Below are 8,217 nucleotides of genomic sequence, written 5' to 3'. Positions count from 1 at the left end.
GCTGTCTGGTGCTCGGAAAGAAAAGCCAGATAGAGGATCAATTAAATTTTGCATGAAACTAACCAAATTGTCTTTGATGTGAATAAGCAGGCGTCGCTGCTGGCCGCGACTTCTCACACTGCCGAAGTCTCCAGACAAAAGCATAAACTGGAGCGGGCCAAAGAAGAGCTTGGCCTGGCGAGGAAGCAGCTGGAAAACCAGCAAGGTTTGAAATGGCTCGCTATATATTTGGAAAGAGTAAATAATGTGTACTAACCGTAGTGTCATTATATGTGTAGGGGCAACGACCGAGGTCGCGGCCCTGAAAGAGGCCCTGGCCGAAGCCGAGGGGAAAGCTGTCAAGGAGCAGGCCACTCGCAATAAGTTGAAGGCCCGACTGAACAAGGTCCAACAAGATCTCCAGGACATGGTAAAGAAGTACGAGACCCTGGAGGGCGATGTTTCGGCTCGAGAGATCGAACTCTCCAAGGCTCTATTGGGGATCATAGCAGAAATTTAAAATTTTCTACACATCACCAAGATCAATCTATGGAGTCATCTAGCAATGAGAGGGAGAGTTGTGCATCTACATACCCTTGTAGATCGCGAGCGGAAGCATTCAAGAGAACGGGGATGATGGAGTCATACTCGTCGTGATCCAAGTCACCGAAGATCCTAGTGCGAAACGGATGGCACCTCCACGTTCAACACACATACGGAGCGAGGACGTCTCCCGCGCCTTGATCCAGCAAGGAGGAGGGAGAGGTTGACGAAGAGGGCTCCAACAACAGCACGACGGCGTGGTGGTGGTGGAGCAGCAGTACTCCGGCAGGGCTTCGCCAAGCTTTAACGGAGGAGGAGATGTGTTGGGGAGGGCAGGGGCTGCGCCTTTGACGTGGTGTGCAACCCTCCCCTTGCGCCTCTATTTATAGGGGAAGGGAGAAGGGGGCCGACTCCCTCTAGATGAGATTTAGAGAGGGGGCGGCAGCCAAGGGGGAGGGGGCTTGCCCCCCAAGCCAAGGGGGCGCCCCCTTTAGGGTTTCCCCCAACCCTAGGCGCATGGGCCCTTGGGGGATTGGTGCCCCAGCCCACTTGGGGCTGGTTCCCTTCCCCTTAGAGCCCATAAGGCCCTCCGGGAGAGGTGGCCCCTCCCGGTGGACCCCCGGAACCCCTCCGATGGCCCCGGTACAATATGGATAGTCCCCTGAACCTTTCCGGTGACCGTATGACAACTTCCCACATATAAATCTTCACCTTAGGACCATTCCGGAACTCCTCGTGACGTCCGGGATCTCATCCAGGACTCCAAACAACATTCGGTAATCACATACAAGTCTTCCTAATAACCCTAGCGTCATCGAACCTTAAGTGTGTAGACCCTACGGGTTCGAGAACCATGCAGACATGACCGAGAAAACTCTCTGGTCAATAACCAACAGCGGGATCTGGATACCCATGTTGGCTCTCACATGTTCCACGATGATCTCATTGGATGAACCACGATGTCGAGGATTCAAGCGATCCCGTATAGAATTCCCTTTGCCAATCGGTACATTACTTGCCCGAGATTCGATCGTCTGTATCCCAATACCTCGTTCAATCTCGTTATCGGCAAGTCACTTTACTCGATCTGTAACACATCATCCTGTGACCAACCCTTAGTCACATTGAGCTCATTACGATGATGTATTACCGAGTGGGCCCAGAGATACCTCTCTGTCATACGGAGTGACAAATCCCAGTCTTGATTCGTGCCAACCCAACAGACACTTTTGGAGATACCCGTAGTGCACCTTTATAGTCACCCAGTTACGTTGTGACGTTTGGCACACCCAAAGTATTCCTACAGTATCCGGGAGTTGCACAATCTCATGGTCTAAGGAAAGGATACTTGACATTAGAAAAGCTCTAGCAAACGAACTACACGATCTTGTGCTATGCTTAAGATTGGGTGTTGTCCATCACATCATTCTCCTAATGATGTGATCCCGTTATCAATGACATGTAATGTCCATAGTTAGGAAACCATGACTATGTGTTGATCAACGAGCTAGTCAACTAGAGGCTCACTAGGGACATGTTGTGGTCTATGTATTCACACATGTATTACGATTTCCGGATAACACAATTATAGCATTAACAATAGACAATTATCATGAACAAGGAAATATAATAATAACCATTTTATTATTGCCTCTAGGGCATATTTCCAACAGTCTATTCATAATTTGGCATTCACACTATGAATATGTGTAACATCACGTTCGAGATTAAATAAGAATAAACCATTGACCAACGGGGCATGACCATAAAACATGTCTCTCATATAAATAGAACAACCATTATTCTCAGATTTAAATGAGTAGCCATCTCGCATTAAACAAGATCCAGATACAATGTTCATGCTCAAAGCTGGTACTAAATAACAATTATTGAGGTTTAAAACTAATCTCGTAGGTAAATGCAGAGGTAGCATGCCGACGGCGATCACATCGACATTGGAACCATTCCCGACGCGCATCGTCGCCTCATCCTTCGCCAGTCTCTGTTTATTCCGCAGTTCCTGTTTTGAGTTACAAATATGAGCAACTGCACCGGTATCAAATACCCAGGAGCTACTACGAGCGCTGGTAAGGTACACATCAATAACATGTATATCACATATACCTTTGGTATTGCCGACCTTCTTTTCCGCTAAGTACTTGGGGCAGTTCCGCTTCCAGTGACCATTTCCCTTGCAATAAAAGCACTCAGTCTCAGGCTTGGGTCCATTCTTTGACTTCTTCCCGACAGCTTGCTTACCGGGCGCGGCAACTCCCTTGCCATCCTTCTTGAAGTTCCTTTTACCCTTGCCTTTCTTGAACTTAGTGGTTTTATTCACCATCAACACTTGGTGTTCCTTTTTGATTTCCACCTCCACTGATTTTAGCATTGAATATACCTCGGGAATGGTCTTTCCCATCCCTTTCATATTGAAGTTCATCACAAAGCTCTTGTAGCTAGGTGGGAGCGACTGGAGGATTTTGTCAACGACCGCATCATCCGGGAGATTAACTCCCAGCTGAGACAAGCGGTTATGCAGCCCAGACATTTTGAGTATGTGCTCGCTGACAGAACTGTTCTCCTCCATCTTACAACTGTAGAACTTGTCGGAGACATCATATCTCTCGACCTGGGCGTGAGCTTGGAAAACCATTTTCAGCTCTTGGAACATCTCATATGCTTAGTGTTGCTCAAAACGCTTTTGGAGCCCCGGTTCTAGGTTGTAAAGCATGCCGCACTGAACCAGGGAGTAATCATCACTACGCGTCTGCCAAGCGTTCATAACGTCTTGTTCTGCAGGGAAAACAGGTGCTTCACCTAGCGGTGCATCAATGACATATGCTTTCTTGGCATCTATGAGGATAATCCTCGGGTTACGGACCCAGTCCGTGTAGTTGCTGCCATCGTCTTTCAGCTTTGTTTTCTCTAGGAACGCGTTGAAGTTGAGGGCAACATTAGCGTGGGCCATTTGATCTACAAGACATATTGCAAAGATTTTAGACTATGTTCATGATAATTAAGTTCATCTAATCCAATTATTTAATGAACTCTCACTCAGATAGACATCCCTCTAGTCATCTAAGTGATACATGATCCGAGTCAACTAGGCCGTGTCCGATCATCACGTGAGACGGACTAGTCATCATCGGTGAACATTTTCATGTTGATCGTATCTTCTATACGACTCATGTTCGACCTTTCGGTCTTCCGTGTTTCGAGGCCATGTCTGTACATGCCAGGCTCATCAAGTCAACCTAAGTGTATTGCGTGTGTAAATCTGGCTTACACCCGTTGTATGCGAACGTTAGAACCTATCACACCCGATCATCATGTGGTGCTTTGGAACAACGGACCTTAGCAACGGTGCACAGTTAGGGGGAACACTTTCTTGAAATTATTGCGAGGGATCATCTTATTTATCCTACCGTCGTTCTAAGCAAATAAGATGTAAAACTTGATAAACATCACATGCAATCAAATAGTGACATGATATGGCGAATATCATTTTGCTCCTTTTTATCTCCATCTTCGGGGCGCCATGATCATCGTCATCACCGGCATGACACCATGATCTCCATCATCATGATCTCCATCATCGTGTCTTCATGAAGTTGTCTCATCAACTATTACTTCTACTACTATGGCTAACAGTTAGCGATAAAGTAAAGTAATTACATGACGTTTATGTCGACACACAGGTCATAAATAAATTAAGACAACTCCTATGGCTCCTGCCGGTTGTCATACTCATCGACATGCAAGTCGTGATTCCTATTGCAAGAACATGATAAATCTCATACATCACATATATCATTCATCACATCCTTTTGGCCATATCACATCACACAACATATGCTGCAAAAACAAGTTAGACATCCTCTAATTGTTGTTGCAAGTTTTACGTGGCTGCTATAGGTTTCTAGCAAGAACGTTTCTTACCTACGCCAAAACCACAACGTGATATGCCAATTTCTATTTACCCTTCATAAGGACCCTTTTCATCGAATCCAATCCGACTAAAGTGGGAGAGACAGACACCCGCTAGCCACCTTATGCAACTAGTGCATGTCAGTCAATGAAACCAGTCTCACGTAAGTGTACGTGTAAGGTCGGTCCGGGCCGCTTCATCCCACGATGCCGCCGAATCAAGATAAGACTAGTAACGACAAGTAAATTGACAAAATCAACGACCACAACAATTTGTGTTCTACTCGTGCATAGAAACTATGCATAGACCTAGCTCATGATGCCATTGTTGGGGATCATAGCAGAAATTTAAAATTTTCTATGCATCACCAAGATCAATCTATGGAGTCATCTAGCAACGAGTGGGAGAGGAGTGCATCTACATACCCTTGTAGATCGCGAGCGGAAGCGTTCAAGAGAACAGGGATGATGGAGTCATACCCGTCGTGATCCAAATCACCGAAGATCCTAGCGCCGAACGGATGGCACCTCCGCGTTCAACACACGTACGGAGCGAGGATGTCTCCCGCGCCTTGATCCAGCAAGGAGGAGGGAGAGGTTGAGGAAGAGGGCTCCAACAGCAACACAACGGCGTGGTGGTGGTGGAGCAGCTATACTCCGGCAGGGCTTTGCCAAGCTTTAACGGAGGAGCAGATGTGTTGGGGAGGGGAGGGGCTGCGCCTTTGACGTGGTGTGCAGCCCTCCCCTTGCCCCTATATTTATAGGGGAAGGGAGAAGGGGTCCGGCCCCCTCTAGATGAGATCTAGAGGGGGGCTAAGGGGGAGGGGGCTTGCCCCCCAAGCCAAGGGGGGGGGGGGCCTTTAGGGTTCCCCCAAACCCTAGGCGCATGGGCCCTTGGGGGGTTGGCGCTCCAGCCCACATGGGCTGGTTCCCTTCCCCTTACAGCCCATAAGGCCCTCCGAGAGAGGTGTCCCATCCCGGTGGACCCTCGGAACCCCTCCGGTGGCCCCGGTACAATACTGATAGTCCCCCGAACCATTCCGGTGACAGTATGACAACTTCCCACATATGAATCTTCACCTCCGGACCATTCCGGAACTCCTCGTGATGTCCGGGATCTCATCCGGGACTCCGAACAACATTCGGTAATCATATAAATGTCTTCCTAATAACCCTAGCGTCATTGAACCTTAAGTGTGTAGACCCTACGGGTTCGGGAACCATGCAGACAAGACCGAGACAACTCTTCGGTCAATAACCAACAGCAGGATCTGGATACCCATGTTGGCTCCCACATGTTCCACGATGATTTCATCGGATGAACCACGATGTCGAGGATTCAAGCAATCCCGTATACAATTCCCTTTGTCAATCGGTACGTTACTTGCCCGAGATTCGATCGTCGGTATCCCAATACCTCGTTCAATCTCGTTACCGGCAAGTCACTTTACTCGATCTGTAACACATCATCCCGTGACCAACCCTTAGTCACATTGATCACATTACGATGATGTCTTATCGAGTGGGCCCGGAGATACCTCTCTGTCATGCGGAGTGACAAATCCCAGTCTCGATTCGTGCCAACCCAACTGACACTTTCGGAGATACTCGCAGTGCACCTTTATAGTCACCCAGTTACGTTGTGACGTTTGGCACACCCAAAGTATTCCTATAGTATCCGGGAGTTGCACAATCTCATGGTCTAAGGAAAGGATACTTGACATTAGAAAAGCTCTAGCAAACGAACTAAACGATCTTGTGCTATGCTTAAGATTGGGTCTTGTCCATCACATCATTCTCCTAATGATGTGATCCTGTTATCAATGACATCTAATGTCCATAGTCAGGAAACCATGACTATCTGTTGATCAACGAGCTAGTCAACTAGAGGCTCACTAGGGACATGTTGTGGTCTATGTATTCACACATGTATTACGATTTCCGGATAACACAATTATAGCATGAAGAATAGACAATTATCATGAACAAGGAAATATAATAATAACCATTTTAACCATTTTATTATTGCCTCTTGGGCATATTTCCAACAGGCTCGTCAAAGCGCGGAAGCGGCCCAGTTTGAAGCCCAGGGTGGCCTCCAGGAGATCCAAGAGGCCAGGAAGATCACGGTGGGTAAGGCATTTAGTATGCAAAGAAAATATATAAAGAAGTATTTCTTACTAACCCGGATTTGGAGTTCTCCAGCAGCCTTCACAGATTTGCCGCGCAGTGTGTCCGACGCCGCAGAGTTCTTTTGAGCCGAAGAAGGGAGCTCCACAGAGAAATTGTTCTGGTCGCGGTATCTTGCGCCAGAGCATCCCGTGCCCTTCACCAATTAGCTGAAACAGCTGGTGGAGCTGCATAGCATGGACGACCTAGCCATGAAGGATTTGATAATCCGGCTGTGGCCAGCCGAAGGTATGCCCGACAGCTACTTCAGACTCGTGAAGCGGCTGGTGAACGCATGTCCTCGGCTGGACGTCGTCAAGTGATCGTCATGCATTGAAGGTGCACGCATGGCCTTCGCCCGCTGCAAGATGTGGTGGGTGAAGATGGACGCCGTCATGCTGACCAAGGGGCCACCAGAGGACAAGGAGCACCGCACACCCGAGCGTTATTTTGCAGATGTCCTAGAGGAGTCTCGCATTGTAGCAACACAGTGTGGGCAAGACATTATTTTTGAATGAATGCATTCATGTTGTCTTTGCCTTGTATGATGAAACAAAACTTTTATGTAACATAATGCTTGTTATGTTTTAAATTTTATCTCCTGTGCGGCTGTGTTGTATGAAATCTGAGGGTTGGCCAATCGTCGGCTTCTGCCCTGTCACATCCCTGGTCCTGTTATGCACTAGGCTAGACCCTCATGTGAGCATCATGATTTAATTCAAATGAAATTTGAATTGAGGAATTTTCAAAAGCCTCAGAAGACCTCTAAAAATAACCAACATTTAAATCTCATCAAATGAGTCCAAACAAATGTTCCTGTAAGAGGTAAAATTCAAACCAATATTTTTGGAATCACAGATTTATTTATTTTTGGGCCTTTGACTTAAACCAATGACAAATTTGAGTTGAATTTATTTCTATTATATAAGAAATAAAGTTCAAATATTTTTGTAAGTTGCCTGTGACCTTGGACTAGGTCCTGAGCTCACATACAATTTACAGAAAGTTTTAGAAAAATGATTTGATATTTTAAATCAAATCAAAACCAATTGCAGAAAATAGAAAAGAGAAAGAAAGAGAGAGAGAGAACCCACCTGGACTTACCTGGCGCCCACCAACCGGCCCAGCTCCAACGGCCCAGCCCATCACCGCCTCCTCCCTATCGTCTTCCTCCCTCGCCAGAAGGACGGAGGCGCGTGCCCGCCCCGCGCCGGCCACCTCCTCCCTCCCTGCCTGCCTGGCCCCTCTCCGATGCGCCTAGACGACGCCACGGAGATGCCGAACCCCCTTGACCTCTCTATCACTCTCCCCGTGGCCCTCCTCTCCTCTGCTTCCTCTCTCTCACTCGCCCGAACGCAGCCATCGCCACCGACGCCGTTCGCCGCGGCCACCGGCCACCCCTCGCCCTGCCGCTGGGCTCAGGAGCTCGGCCTCAACCCCCTCTTCCTCCCCACCGATCCACGGCCCTCCGGAAGCCCTGCAGCGTCGCCCTCAAGCTCATCTTCAACCTTCGGCCGCCGTCAACCTCATCATCGATTCGCCGCCGTTCGTGCTTCCCCGAGCTCGCTGACCCTCCCTGCATGATCCCCGTGAGCCCCT

The sequence above is a fragment of the Triticum dicoccoides genome, chromosome 6A (genome assembly GCF_002162155.2).
Source record: "Triticum dicoccoides isolate Atlit2015 ecotype Zavitan chromosome 6A, WEW_v2.0, whole genome shotgun sequence".
Taxonomy (NCBI): Eukaryota; Viridiplantae; Streptophyta; class Magnoliopsida; order Poales; family Poaceae; genus Triticum; species Triticum dicoccoides.
Note: the sequence above shows the minus strand (reverse complement) of the source record.